The sequence below is a fragment of the Setaria italica genome, chromosome IX (genome assembly GCF_000263155.2).
Source record: "Setaria italica strain Yugu1 chromosome IX, Setaria_italica_v2.0, whole genome shotgun sequence".
NCBI classification, from domain to species: Eukaryota; Viridiplantae; Streptophyta; class Magnoliopsida; order Poales; family Poaceae; genus Setaria; species Setaria italica.
Window position 1 is genome coordinate 15,217,227 of NC_028458.1, and position 14,978 is coordinate 15,232,204.

A 14,978-nucleotide genomic window follows, 5' to 3' on the forward strand; every position below is an offset into this window, starting at 1 on the left:
CGGCCCACCTATACTTGAAATAGCCGCTTCAGCGGCGGGCCGGCCGGCCGAGCTTGCCGGTGGCGAGGACCTTGGCGGGGAAAGGTAGAGGGGGTCGTGGGGGACCCATTTTGGCTCTCACCTTGGGCGGGTGGTGACGGGAGGGGGGCGCCGGCGGCGGTCAGGGAGGCGGCGTCGGGCTGCCTTGCGGCGCGCAGGTGGGAGGGGTGGCAGCGGTTGGGGGCGACGCACAGGGGAGCAAGGAGAGGGCAGCAAGCTCTTGGTGGAGGAGGAGGCCGGGCCTTGGTTCCTTTTATAGCCGGTGGGAGGGGGCGACGACGAGCGGCGCACAGGCAAGCTCGTTAATGGCGGCTGAGATTCCTGGCCGGTGGCGTGGTGGAGTGGAGCTCCGCGTGGGGGGCATGGCGGGGCTGGGCTCGGGCAGTGAGGAGCGCAAGGGCGTACAGGGATGGTGGCCAGCGTGGGGAGGCACACCGGGGAGGGGTGGCGAGCGGCGGCTGGGCTCGGTCAGGGCCGGCAGGCATGGGGCGAGCGGGCGCGCGGGTCGGGATGGTGTGCAGCAGGGGCGCTGGTAGGCCAGCAGCGCGGGGCGGCTAGGCACTAGCACCAGGCCGGGGTGGCGTGGGCGCAGGGGCGCGGGGCCAGGCGCCAAGAGCCGCGGGAGGGTGCGCCAGGAAGGAATGAAAGAGAGAAGGAGAAAGGAGGAAGAAGGAAGAAGGAAGGAAGAGAAGGAAGAAAAACAAGAAAAAGAAAAGAGGAAAAAGGAGAAGAGGAAAAGGAAAAGAAAGGAGAGGGAGAGTCGGCGAAAAATGCGGAAACAGTCGGGCACGCGTGACGGATTTTGATGGGCACGCGGCAAAATTTGTGGAGGGAGAAAAAGGTGACTGTTGGCGTTAGGTGCCGGGATGGCGGGGTCGCCGGGAAGGAAAAGATTTTCGGGAGCTCAACGGTCGAAAGATTTTGAAACAAATTTTTAGCGGGTGATTTGAGTTAGTAAATTTTACAGATGTTACAATATATTATCCTAGTCAAGATAATAGTGCATACAATAGATCAAGATAAAGCAAAAATATCTACTGATACGTCAGGAATAAAGAAGCTTCATAATCAGTTAGCTTATAACATTGAGATACAAATAAATAATACAAAAAATTTAATGGATGAAATCACAATATAAGATCTATCTATGATAAATGATGATATGATATTATGATTAAGATTTTTTAGTTTTCCTTACAAACAACAATTATATATGAGCAAGGAATTACCTTCATTCCTTATCAAGATAATATTCCATACATAATAGAAGTGCGAAAAACTATAAGTTCTAATGTAGTAAAATCTAAACTAGAACTTTAAGAATCTGATGATAATATGACCATTGATAACTATGCAGATGAAGAATTAGGTGAAAGTATAGAAGAATTTCATATAGCAAATTCATGCATAGATTGTATCAGTCTGCAATCACTATCGCCAAATTGGTATAGAGATATAAAATCTAAGAAAGATATAGATAAAATGGTACAAAGGTTGGAAGAAATCCAAATAATTGGAGAAATACCAATGAAATATTGGGATAAGAACGGTATAATATGTAAACTTAATATAATAAATCCTGATTACATAATTAAGACAAGTCCCATAGAAGCAACACCTAAGGATATAAAGAATTCAAGATGCATATTGAAGAATTACTAAAGCTAGGAGCTATAAGAGAAAGTAGGAGTCCCCATAGGTTAGCTGCCTTTATAGTTAGAAATCATGCTGAAATAGCTAGAGGAAAGTCAAGGATGGTTATTGATTATAAAAGACTAAATGATAATACTATAGATGATGGATATAACATCCTAAATAAGCAAGAATGGATAAATAGAATACAAGGAAGCAAATATTTCTCAAAATTTGATTTAAAAGCTAGGTTTTGGCAAGTAAAAATGGCAGAAGAATCAATAGGTTGGACTGCATTCACATGTCCTCAAGGTCATTTTGAATGGTTGGTGATGCCATTAGGTTTAAAAAATGCCCCTGCTTTATTCCAAAGAAAAATGCAAAATATTTTTAATGAAAATCTGGACTTCAAATTAGTTTATATAGATGATTTATTAGTTTTTTTAAAATCATATAAAAAACATGTAGCTCATCTGGAAACATTCTTTAGAAAGGTAGAAGAGCATGGGTTAATACTTTCTAAAAAGAAAATGAAAATATGCAAAGAAATATAAATTTTCTAGGCCATGAAATAGGGGAGGGAAAAATTTCTTTACAAGATCATATAGCAAAGAAAATTTTGCAATTTCCAGATGCTATGAATGATAAAAAAAACCTTGCAACAATTTTTAGGAATAGTAAATTATGCTAGAAATTATATAGAAAACTTAGCAAAACTAGCTGGGCCATTATATGCAAAGTTAAGAAAAAATTGGTAAAAGCATTTCAATTCCGAAGACATAAAGCTAGTAAGAATCATAAAAGAAAAGGTGAAAGAATTAAAACCCCTAGATTTACCTTTAGATGACTATTATTTTGTTATAGAGACAGATGCATCTGAAATAGGATGGGGTGCTATATTAAAGCAAAAGCCACATAAATACTCTCCAAAGATAGAAGAAAAAATATGTAGGTACGTGTCGGTGTTTTAGACCAGCAACCCGCCTAGGGGGTACCCTAGGTGGTCTTTTGTGCGGTAAGGATCGTCGAGAATCAAGGAATCAATGGTGACGCAAGGAACACAATTTAGACAGGTTCGGGCCGCTAGATTGCGTAATACCCTACATCATGTGTGTTGGTTTGTATTGATCTTGGATGAACTAGAGTTGTTCCCTTGAGGGGGGTCCCTGCCCGCCCTTATATACACGGGAGGGCAGGGTTACATGTCCGAGTCCTAGTCAAGTACTATTACAGAGTTCTACTCGGTATGGTCCGAGTAGTTTTCCATACACATACTTGACTAGTCCGAGTAGGATACGTCTATCCCTTGTCCTGACCATATCTGAGTACGCCCCTTAGTGGGCCGTCCAAGGTCTACTTATGGGCCTAGGGTATGCCCGACAAGCCCCCGAGTACTTTGTAGTCGTGCGCCATAGTCTCGAGTACTATGGGCACTATTCGAGTAGTTTGTCGAGGTTGCAGTGTCCAAGGTGCTCGAGTACTGTCGCGTGGCTGGAAGGTACTCTTCTTGGTCCTTTAAGCTGCTGCCTGTTCTGAGAGTTTTTTATATGGTAGTGCGATGTCAATTGCACTCCATATGGAGTAGTCCCCGAGCCTTAGGTTGAGTCGAAGAGTCAGGCTTAGGGTCAATCCTGCTTTTTGACTTTTTTACCCTCGGAAATCTGAAAAAGAAAATTCTGACCCTCGGGTACGGTACCCGCAGCCCCCGAGCGCTTAGGCGATTTTTGTCATTCAAGTGGTCAGCAATCCGTTGAAAAGAGTAGCCGTTTGGTGTTTAAGGCAATTAATCTGCTTAAAATCCATCCGTTGCGTAACTGACGCTTGGAATCTGGAGGTGGCGGAGATAAAACTGGAGGGCCCCCTTTTGGTTAGGTTTACGCCCTACTGTAATCTAATCTGTTTTTCTTCCTCCCCTGCGCATCTGCTCCACATTTGTGCCATCGCATTTGCCAAGTTGCCACCGCCATTGCTGCACCTTGAGAGAGATCCGAGGGTGAGTGCATTTTGCTGAGGTTGAAACCGGTGGATGCGTACCAAGAAAATGGGCAAGAAACCCAAGAAGATCCAGGGCAAGGCTCCAGCGGCGAGCAAGGTGAAATCCAAGAAGGGGAAGGAACTGGTGCTGCTGGCGCCGAAGGTGGGGCCGACGAATCAGACTGTGCTGCCGCCGCCTGGAGCAACGTGGTAGCATTCAGTGATGAAGGAGGAGGCCGTGCAAGCGCTAGTCGATGCCAAGCTTCTGCAGATGAAGGAGGTACTCAAGTGGTGCCCAGCTTTTGCGAATGCGTGACAATTTGAGGAACACCCTGGCGAGACGGTAATGCTTGCACACTTCGTAGAGAGAGGGTTGGACGTGCCCGCCTCCGACTTCTTCAGAGGTATCCTCGAGTACTATAAGCTTCAACTTGTTCATTTGAACCCCAATGGTGTACTGCATATGTCAATTTTCGTACACCTCTGCGAAGTTTACTTGGGAGTTCCTCCGAGCCTTAAACTGTTTAGGAAGTTGTTCCGCTGTAAACCTCAGCCTAGTGCGCTTAGGACAAAAGTCTTTGGAGGCACCGGGTTCCAACTCAGGAACTCGGGCGCGTATATTGAGTACAATCTGACTGACTCCCATGGGGAATGGAAGAAAAGGTGGTTCTATATCGGGAACCATGATCCTCGCTTGCCAGTGGTTACTGGCCACGCGCCGAAGCATGCAGAGAACTGGGTGAGTGAACCCGAAGACACCTCGGAGCTTGACCACTTGATGCAACAGATTACCGAGTTGAAGGCACTCGGTCTTACTGGGATAAATGTGGCGGCGAGTTTTCTCAAGAGAAGGGTTCAGCCGCTTCAGAAACGGACTCACTCGGAGAGTGAGTACACAGGTTTTAAGGATCCATCGCGTATGTCCGATGAGGATATATCCGATGATGATGTCGAGGCACTGCTGGCCAAGTTCTTTAGGAACTACTAGGGAGTACCAGTGATCCCTGCAGCTCTTCGGCAGTATGACGCTTGGTATGAGCCAGAAGTGGTATGTCCTTGTACCTGACTTGTACTTTTTTGACTTGTGTGATATTTGTTCTGAGTACCGACTTGTTTTTGTAGTCTCGAGTTCTTGCTGGCTACTTGGCGCAGTCGGAAGAAGAGGAAACTGCTGTTGAGGAGTCAGAGGACGAGCCCTCTCCTCCTATGAAGAAACGCAGAGTAGTCCGCAAGATGTCTGCGGCTAAGTCTGCATCAACCCCTGAGAAGTCTCGGGGTACCAAGGTATGTAGCCGTGTACTCAATTGTAGCTGATAGACTTGATCTTGCAATCTCATGATTACTTTGTCTTTGTTCTGAAGTCTGTCGATGCGACACTTGGTGATGATGAGGCTGCTTCTGGAGAAGTAGCCATGACCGACCTGGGCGTCGGTATTGCGTCTGTTGAGAAGGTCCCCGAGGAGGTGCTGCCAACGGATGCTGGAGCCCCCATGCTGACCGCACAGGCTCCATCGGTTGCCGCGCTGCCGGTTACTGGCCAGGTAGTCCTGGGGTTACCCGCCGGAGTAGCGGGTGTTGCGAAGGAAGTGTCGCTAGTAGTTGCTACTGGTTCCTTGTTGTCCAGTGTGATTGCTAGTGGTAAGCTTTCTGTGCCGACTAGTTTTTTTAGTCTGAATTGTATTGTAGTCTTGACTCTATGTTTTCCAGGCCTTGGCGAGAAGACAGCGCCGGCAGCTGTTCCTGCGACGCCGAGTACTCGACCAACTGTTGCCGAGAAGAAACGTGTGCGACTGCCACCACGCTCAACTCGGTGAGTTTGTTTGTTCCTGGTGTATATCTTTGAGTTGTCTTGAAATCGTATCGCCCGGCCCCTGAGTAGAGGGTCGGACCTTTCCAAGCCCCCGAGACAATGATTTGTTTCAAGCGCGGGCCATGCTTGGCTGGAGTAGTTCTGAGTTTCGAGTAGTCGCAATGCTGTCGAGTACTCTGCTTTTGAGGGTGCACAGGTGTACTGTACTTTTTTGTCCTTTGTAGCTTGAATGCTTTCATGTGGGCAGAGTCAGAGGTCATCAGACTCATTGATCACGGGCGCATAGTAACTCCTGGGTGGGTGGTAGTTGTAGCGCTTGGCTATAAATAGATCCCTTGGAGGTCAACTCGAATCAAGTTTCTGAGTAGCCATGGATTGCCTTCGGTTGCTGTTGTTTGAGGATAGAGAGCCTGTAAAGGGTGCACCGGTGCGAGAAGATTTCTCGTAGATTGAGACCACCTTCCCTCCACAAACTCCTGCGCTCGTAGGGATAGCCGCGATGCTAGAAGAATCCTCGTAGGAGGTTTCATCACGCGCCTCATCTTGCAGCTCGTGATCCAGTGGAGTACGCGCTGGAACTCGCGAGTGATGGGTGATGAGTGTCGCGGTCTTTATCCCGCTTACTTAGAGGTGGAGGTGTGGCCGTGGAGTGGGTTGGCTCGACAAGCCTAGCAAAAGAGCAGCCTTGGTTCCCTCTAGGCGCGGCGCGCAGGATTCATCGTTGCCGCTGTCAAGGCAGTGGTGATGCAGGAGTTCCTGGCGTTGCTTTGGGTAGAGGACCTGGATATGGCTGAGTTTTGCGCAGCTTCCTTGCGTGTAGGCCCTCCCCATTGTAGTCGGCAGACCTGAGTGGCCTTGTGATATTGTAAAAACCTGAGGCTTAAATGCAGCCCGACAGTAGGTAGTTGCTTGTAGTCCTTTTGTATTTCGAATATTTTTACTCATATGTAACTTGTTTGATGTATCTTCAGTCCTGAGTAAAGAGTTACTCCATTGAACCATTGTACCGGGGCCGTGATGCCTGTGAAGTTGATAATCTTGAGTCAAGAGTAATGTATTTTGAAGTCGTTAGTCGAGCTGTTAGCTCGAGTAGTCATCATGAGTTTTTGCCTTGAAGCGATTACTCGGGTGCTGCTATGGGTAGTAGTGACAAAGGTGTTCTATATTCCAAGAGTTTGGTACTTGTTCTCCTAAGAGCTCTTGCAGTCTGTAAGATCCGGGTCCCGTAACCTTTGATACGATGTAAGGACCCTCCCATGGTGAATTGAGTTTATGCAACCCTGTCGTGTCTTGGATTCACTTGAGGACCATATCTCCCAAGTTGAAAGATCGTTCCTTGATGTTGCGATCGTGGTAACGCCTTAACCCATCAAGGTACCTGGCAGATTGCACTAGCGCTGCGCATCTTGCTTCTTCTAGACTGTCTAGATCTATTCGCCTTGTTTCTACTGCCAGTTCTTCGTCGTACTGCTCGACTGAGGGTAATTGCCACATGATGTCGGCGGGTAATATGGCTTCTGAGCCATACACAAGGAAATAGGGTGAGAGCCCAGTAGTCTTGCATGGTTGTGTTCGTAGTCCCCACAGAGCGTTGGGTAACTCTTTAAGCCATTTGACGCCCTTGGTGTTGCCGACGTCGTGTAGTCATTTCTTGAGGGCGTCGAGTATCATGCCATTGGCACGCTCGACTTGTCCATTGGCTCGCGGGTGAGCAACCGAGATATAGCGAACGTCGATGCCGCTATTCTCGCAGTATTCCCAAAAGTCGTGATTGTTGAAGTTTGACCCTAGGTCTGTGATAATCCTATTGGGAAAACCGTAGCGGTGTACGATTTCATCCAAGAAGTCGAGAACCCAATCTGCCTTGGGGCAAGTGACTGGTTTGACTTCGATCCACTTGGTGAACTTGTCGATTGCCACGAGTACTCGGTTGAATCCTCCTGACGCAGTTGGTAATGGCCCTATCATGTCGAGCCCCCAGTAGGCAAACGACCATGTTGGAGGTATTGTGACTAGCTTGTAGGCTGGTACATACTACTGTTTAGTAAAGAATTGACAACCTTTGCACTTCTGAACTAGTTGTTTAGCATCGGCCAGAGCCATTGGCCAGTAGAAGCCTGCTCTAAAAGCCTTGCCAACTATTGTCCGCGAAGAGGCGTGGTTGCCATAGATTCCTTTGTGAATTTCTTCTAAGATTTCTTGGCCGTCTCCCCGGGTAGCGCACTTCATGAGTATCCCCGAGGATGCACTTTTCCTGTACAGCTTGTCTCCGACTAGAATGTAATTTTTTACTCGCCGGGAGATTTGTTCAGCCAAATTTTTGTCAGATGGTAGTTTGTGATCTTTGATGTAGTCGATGAAGGGTGTGCGCCAGTCGACTTCTATCATCATGACTTCTCAAGTGACGTCAGTAGCCTGGACCACTGGCGGTGTAACTTGTTCAGGTATGGACGGCTTGTGTAGTTCGTGTACGAAAGTTCCTGCTGGAACCTCTGCACGAGTTGAGCCCATTTTGGATAAGATGTCGGCGGCTACGTTGTTGTCGGGGACGATGTGATGAAACTCCAAGCCTGAGAACTTGTTTTCCAATTTGCGGACTTCTTTGCAGTAGGCGTTCATATTATCCTTGTTTCGGTCCCATTCGTCATTGACTTAGTTTATAACGACTAGTGAGTCGCCGTACACCAGTAGTCCTTTGATGCCGAGGGAGATTTCGAGGCGAAGGCCGTGTATTAGTGCTTCATACTCAGCTTCGTTGTTTGATGCTTCCCAGAAGATTTGCAGTACGTATTATAGCTGGTCTTTCTTGGGGGAGATGAGGAGTACGCCTGCACCGGCTCCTTCAAGTTTGAGAGACCCGTCGAAGTACATTACCTAGTGTTCTGGCCGTTCAACTAGTGTTGGTACTTGATTTTCAGTCCATTCAGTCACAAAGTCGACCAAAGCTTGGGATTTGATAGCTGTCCTTGCTTGAAGTCCAAGGTGAGAGCTCCGAGTTCAACTGCCCATTTGGAGATTCTACCCGTGGCGTCTCTGTTGTGAAGAATTTCACCGAGTGGGAAGTCAGAGATAACTGTGATGTTGTGCTCCTAGAAATAATGGCGCAGTTTCCGAGAGGTGAAAAGGATTGCGTATAAGAGCTTTTGTATCGGTGAATACCGAGTTTTGGAGTCCGAGAGTCCGAGAGTTTTGTAGGCGTGTCCCGGTTCAGACCGTTCGACTACTATTGCCGTATTGATGACATGAGTAGTAGCTGATATGTATAGGAGCAAGTCTTCGTTCGGAGAAGGAGCAGTGAGTACAGGAGGCTTTGACAGAAAGTCTTTGAGTTGTGTTAGTGCCTTGTCTGCCTCTTCCGTCCATTTGAACTTATCCTAGCATTTGAGAAGTTTAAAGAAGGGTAGTCCCCGTTCTCCAAGTCTCGAGATGAACCAGTTGAGAGCGGCCATGCAGCTTGTGAGTTTCTGCACATCCTTGATGCTAGCTGGTACTTGCATGTTTGTGATGGAAGATATTTTTTCTGGGTTGGCCTCAATGCCGCGATGGCTAATGATGAACCCAAGTAACTTGCCAGAAGGTACTCCGAAGACGCACTTAGTAGGATTGAGTTTCCATCGGAAAGCTCGTAGACTGGAGAAAGTTTCCTCCAAATCAGCGATGAGTTCCTCTTGGTTTCTTGTTTTGATGACAACATCGTCGACATAAGCCTCAACATTGCGATGAAGTTGTTTTTCAAAGCATATCTGTATGGCTCGTTGATAAGTTGCCCCTGCATTTTTTAGTCCGAAGGACATTGTTTTGTAGCAGAAAGCTCCGAAAGGTGTGATGAAAGCTGTTTTGGCTTGATCTTCTTCCTTGAGGCTTATCTGATGATAGCCGGAGTAGCAGCCGAGAAAGCATAGTAAAGCGCACCTAGCAGTGGAGTCGACCACTTGGTCGATCCTGGGTAGTCCGAAAGGGTCTTTTGGACAGTGCTTGTTGAGGTCGGTGTAGTCGACGCACATCCTCTACTCGTTGTTTTTCTTACGCACGAGTACGGGATTTGCTAGCCAGTCAGAGTGAAAGATTTCTTTGATGAACCCTGCCGCGAGTAGCTTGGCCAACTCTTTCTTGATTGCTTCACGTCTGTCTTGAGCGAATCTGCGTAGTCGCTGCCGTTTTGGGGTAGCTTTGGGATCAACATTTAGAGAGTGCTCGATTAGCTCCTTGGGCACACCTAGCATGTCAGCCGGTTTCCAAGCGAAGATATCATGGTTAGCCCGAAGGAAACTGACGAGCGCGGATTCCTATTTAGGATCTAGCCCTGTTCCGATCAGGGTTGTCTTGGAGGAGTCACCCGTTTGGAGGTCAACTGGCTTGAAGTCTTGCTCGCTGGCGGGTTTCACCTTTGTTGACCCTGACCTGTTTTCTAGGATCTCAAGTTCAGTTGGATGGGGCTTGATGAAGTACTTGAATGCATACTAGATAATTTCTAGTACCAATAGAATAACAAAAGAGAAGATAAATGCTATATGCTAGCTATTCTAAATAGCCTAGCTAAATATTTTCATACAATAATGGGTTAATACAACCAAAAGAGTCACCCGAAAATATACAGAAAAAAACTATATATGTCATATATAAAGGGAAGATTCCAGAAATTTATGTATCATTTGAGCAAGTAATAGCTCAAAAGATAGAGAAAGATAAAGATGGAGGAATATTGTAGAAGAAATACACTGATATTGATCAAGCACTTTCATATGCTAGAAATATTTTGGGAGTAAATTATTTTTTAGAACCTGCAGTCAAGGAATATATTCAAAAATATAAAAAAAACAAGGGAAATTAAATCAAGCTCATCTGGAATAAATATAAAAGAAGAAGGACCATCCAGGACTCCAACATATAAAGAAGTTCTGAAGAAAGAAACAGACTCATCAAATGAAGAATATATTGAGAAGAAGTTAAAGGAAAATTTTGAATCAATATTTTCTCAATGAAAGAATAATTTAAAAGAAGAAATAATGAAAGAAATAAGGCTTGAAATAGATGAAAAATTCAAAAATATGCAAAAAGAATATGAATTGAAAATGGATATACCAATATCTGATGATGATATGATGGATATCCGAGGTGATAGCCAAGAATAAGAACCAAGAAAGGAATAGGTGAATTGTTGTCATGGTATGAACTGTGGCAACCAGAAGAACCTGATATTGAAGAAGGAGAATAAATATCTTGCATAAAAGAATATTCTATCTCACATGAGAATATATTCCCTCTATTGTTAAAGTGTTAACAACAATTCGGCCGGGGGAAGAATAATACTACATGCCATGATATTGTGATTGAAGTCTGCGACGTCAATCATTTGGGAGTGGAAGACCATACCAAGCAGCATCCAGAATATCATGAGAAGACAGTGCTCGATAGAGGATAGGGCAAAAGGAATAAACAGTGACTCTACTGTAGCCAGGACAATTATTGAGGAGCGGAGCACCGTCCAGCTATCCAGGCAACAAAAGACGTGAATTATTGAGGAGTCTCCCAAAGCCTCTGCTACAGCTATAAAAGGAGAAGCCGGGTGAAGCATTCAGGCATCGGAGATCAAAAAAGTGAAGGCACCACCAAGAAGCAGAAGATCTCCACCCACACTCCACTCACAAAATACTCCATGAAGACATCCACCACCTCGGAAGTGCTTTGAGGGATTCCCACCATTAGTAGTAACACCCCACTACCGTTGTATCACTCCACCACCTCTATAATACTAGAATAAAGGGAGGCCGTTGGAGCTTGTCCCGCCGTTTGTAAGGTAATTAAGGTTTGTGCTAAGTGCTTGGGGTTTTCCGAAAGGGAAAGCCGCGTGTAAGCTTGTCCCATGGAAATGGATTAAGCTATCCTGGTAATATCCCTGTCATCCCTTAAGCTCATCCGTATGGGGCGATGTCTCTATGCTAGGGACCCTAGAGGAGAAACCTCTGCGTGTGTCGTTCTCGTGTTAGCCCTGGTAGCGGCGTTTGAGGAGAACCCTGTGTGCGTAGAGAAGTGTTCCCTTCGGGTGGAACTGCCTGGGGAGACGGTAGAGCCTGAGTCCTATGTGCTCGTGGCTGGGGACAGTGAGGGTGAAGACTGGGCTGGCCTGGTTCTGAAGTGAGCCAGCGACGCATGCGGTGAGTACCGAGTAGGAGTGACACAAAGCATAGCAACACGATCGGCTGAATCCTTGGTCTTGCCAACCCGCAAAGATCCTGAGAATCAATATAATTAAAGCTATAGATCTAATCACGCACCCACGCATACCATACCTGCTGAATAGTTGCTGAAAGCGACCCCGAATAGTTTCTCAATAGTGATCAATAGTGAGCGAATAGTGCCGCCATCTTTTCCTCATCCTGAGGTGCTCCACCCACTCGCGGTGAGTTCAAGGGAATACACATAAATCCGTACACAAGTCCATAATGAACCATATGGCTACAAGTCCATTATCAGTTCATAAACCACAAGTCCATAGATCCAATAAGTTCACAAACAATAATACTTAATCACTCCTAATCAAGCAGTACTCCCCCTTGGATTGATAACCTGATCGAGCATGAATCTGGCTAGTTGTTTTTGAAGTGATATTACTGACCTATCATTAGCGCGGAAGTGGACACCCCTTCTTTCTACAAAACAAATCAAAGATGTATAAGTTAGGTTCAAATACTAAGTGCAAGTCATGAATAGTAATAATAGAGGGTTTCAAATGATTTGTTGTTCTTCCGATATGGGTGATTCAAGGGAAGGAACCTACGATGACCCATGTATACCATCTTCTCGCTGTGGGTCAACCATCTAGCTTCGGTGCTATCCAAACAAACCACACATCCATTATATCCCTTTGTAGCTAAGCCAGCTAAGCTACCCAAGCTGGGTAGGTCCGTGATTGTTACGTATAGCAATGCTCTTAGCTTGAAGTGTTCCCGCTTGTACGCATCCCACACCTTGACACCATCTTTCCACAATGTCATCAGATCATCTATCAATAGCTCCAAATAGACGTCGATATCATTGCCAGGTTGTCATGGGCCTTGGATCATTAACGACATCATAATGTACGTCCACTTCATACAAAGCCAAGGCGGAAGGTTATATATGCAAAGAGTAACAGGCCATGTGCTGTGATTGCTGCTGACCATGTTAAAAGGATTCATTCTGTCTGTACTCAAACCGAACCTTATGTTCCTTATCTCCTTCTTAAATGTTTTCTTGAATTTCCAATTGATAGCCCTCCATTGCGATCCATTAGCTGGGTGTCTGAGTTTTCCATCTTGCAAACGTTCTTTGGCATGCCACTGCATAAGCTTTGCTGTCTTCAGGTTCACAAACAACCGTTTTATTCGAGGAATTATGGGGAAATACCAGACGACCTTCGTGGGGGTCTTTTGTTCCGATCGCATGTCATAGCTTTAGCCGAGTCACACTTGTACCATCAAGCTTCACATACTGGACAAGCATCCAAATATTTGTACTTATCCCCACAGTAAAGGATGCAATCATTGGGGCACGCATGAATCTTTTCTACTTCAAGACCCATTGGGCAGATCATCTGCTTTGCTTGATATGTGTTCTCAGGCAACTCATTCGAGCTTGGGAGCATCTTTTGCAGGAGATTTAACAATTCATCAAAGCCTTTATCAGATAAACCATAGGTTGATTTCATCTCCAATAGCATCAGGTCAGCTTCTAGTTTTGAAATGCTGCAGCCCGGGTATAGTGGTGTCTTGGCATCCTTCCTCATCTGCTCGAGCTTCTTCGGATTTCTTGCATCAAGGCATTCAGGCTCCGCATCACGTAGCATCCGGTCATTCTGCACCTTGATATAGCGCAAGAGAGCCGACCTTTAAGCAATGACAAAATCGTGCTACGCCGAAAGCTTAAACGAAGAGTAATGCACTACTACAGATTTTGCCATCCCAGACGCCCTATCACCGCCGGTTTTTGTTGTACCGATGGTGATAGGGTATCACCACCGGTTCTAAAGCATCCAGGGCCTGTGGATGTTAGAATCGTCGGTGAAAAGGGGTATCACCGCCGGCTCCAATAATGACCCAGCGGTGAAAACCGTCACCACCGGCTCCAAATACCAGCCTACCATGGACCCGAAATTTTTATTGACTAGAGTTAACTCATTTCTCCCTCGTATCTACCCCCCATCCCCTCCCCTCCCTCACTACACTACCCCGTCCGCCTCCCCTTCTCCACCGTCCTCCCTCCCTCTCCTCCGTGGCTCCCTCCCTGCCCTGGCCACCGTTCCTCCCCCTCCCTCCTCCTTTCTCCCTCTCCTCAAGATCTTGCCACCCCTCTCCTTCCCCCTTCATGCACCCCTCAAAGCTCATGGCGACAGTGATGAGTGGCACGCGGGGTGAGGAGCGGCAACGGCAGGGGCTGCGATGGGGTGTGGCGGCGCGCCAGAGCAGTGACGACAGGTGTGGATCTGCGGCGGCAGGGGCGGCGGGCGCGCATGGATCTTCGGCGACCGGCAGTGGGCATCGTGGCAGCGCGAGGGGATCTCCGGCACAGGGGCGGCGGGCTGAAAGAGGTTCTAGGCCCATAATTGGTTTTGGTGAGTTGAATGACAACTTGATTAAAGGTCTAATGAACTTGTCTATCATATGAGCAGGTGTAATGCAATTGATGGATAATCTTTGTGGGAAAGATTGTATTAAATGGCTCATATAGTGAAAAGAACAAGTGTGGTATATGGCATTGTTCATCTAAGCATGGAAAACAAGCAATGGTGTAAAAGTGAGTTGAGGCTTGGTTGATAGCCTCATATTGCAAGATTGCTTGGGTTAAAAGATGAATATCACAAGAAGGAATATTATGTGTTTCCCATGATGTTTATATATGATATATAACAAGCAAAGCAAGGTGAAGATAGAGGCATGTTGGCATTGGGCTATTCTTCGGTCTCTAAATAACATGAGAAGCTTGTTGCAATAAATGGGATATTGAAATTAAAAGAAGATATGATCTCAAGTGTTTTTCTTTATTGATGTCAAAACAAAGCTAGACTCAATATGGCAACGATTGGATGAAGAAATCAAGCAAGAGATTAGCAATGAGGTACTAAACACCATCTAGGGCTGCTGCACCATCTAGGGCAGCAAGGACCACATCTACACAAGGTAGTGCTAGTGGCTCTCAAGAAAGGTATAAGCCTACCTCCCCACTTCGCAAGATGTTCAACTTCTTTGCAGGCATGTGCAACTCTATGAACACCAAGATGCATAAGGAGAGGCAAAAGAGAAAGAAAGATACCATTTGGTTCGGAAGGTAAAGAGAGTGAGTCAGAAATAATTGAACAGCAGTGGGAGAATGCTCAAGCTACAGATTATTGGGGTAGAACTTTTGGTTACTACAATCCCACATATGGAGCTATGCCTAGTGGTGGTGGTTCGTCCGCCGGCGATCCTTTTCTTGGTACTGGCATTCCTCAGCCTTCCACCGTTGATCCAAACATTCCTGGAGATGCAGCACAACAGCTTGCCTCGAT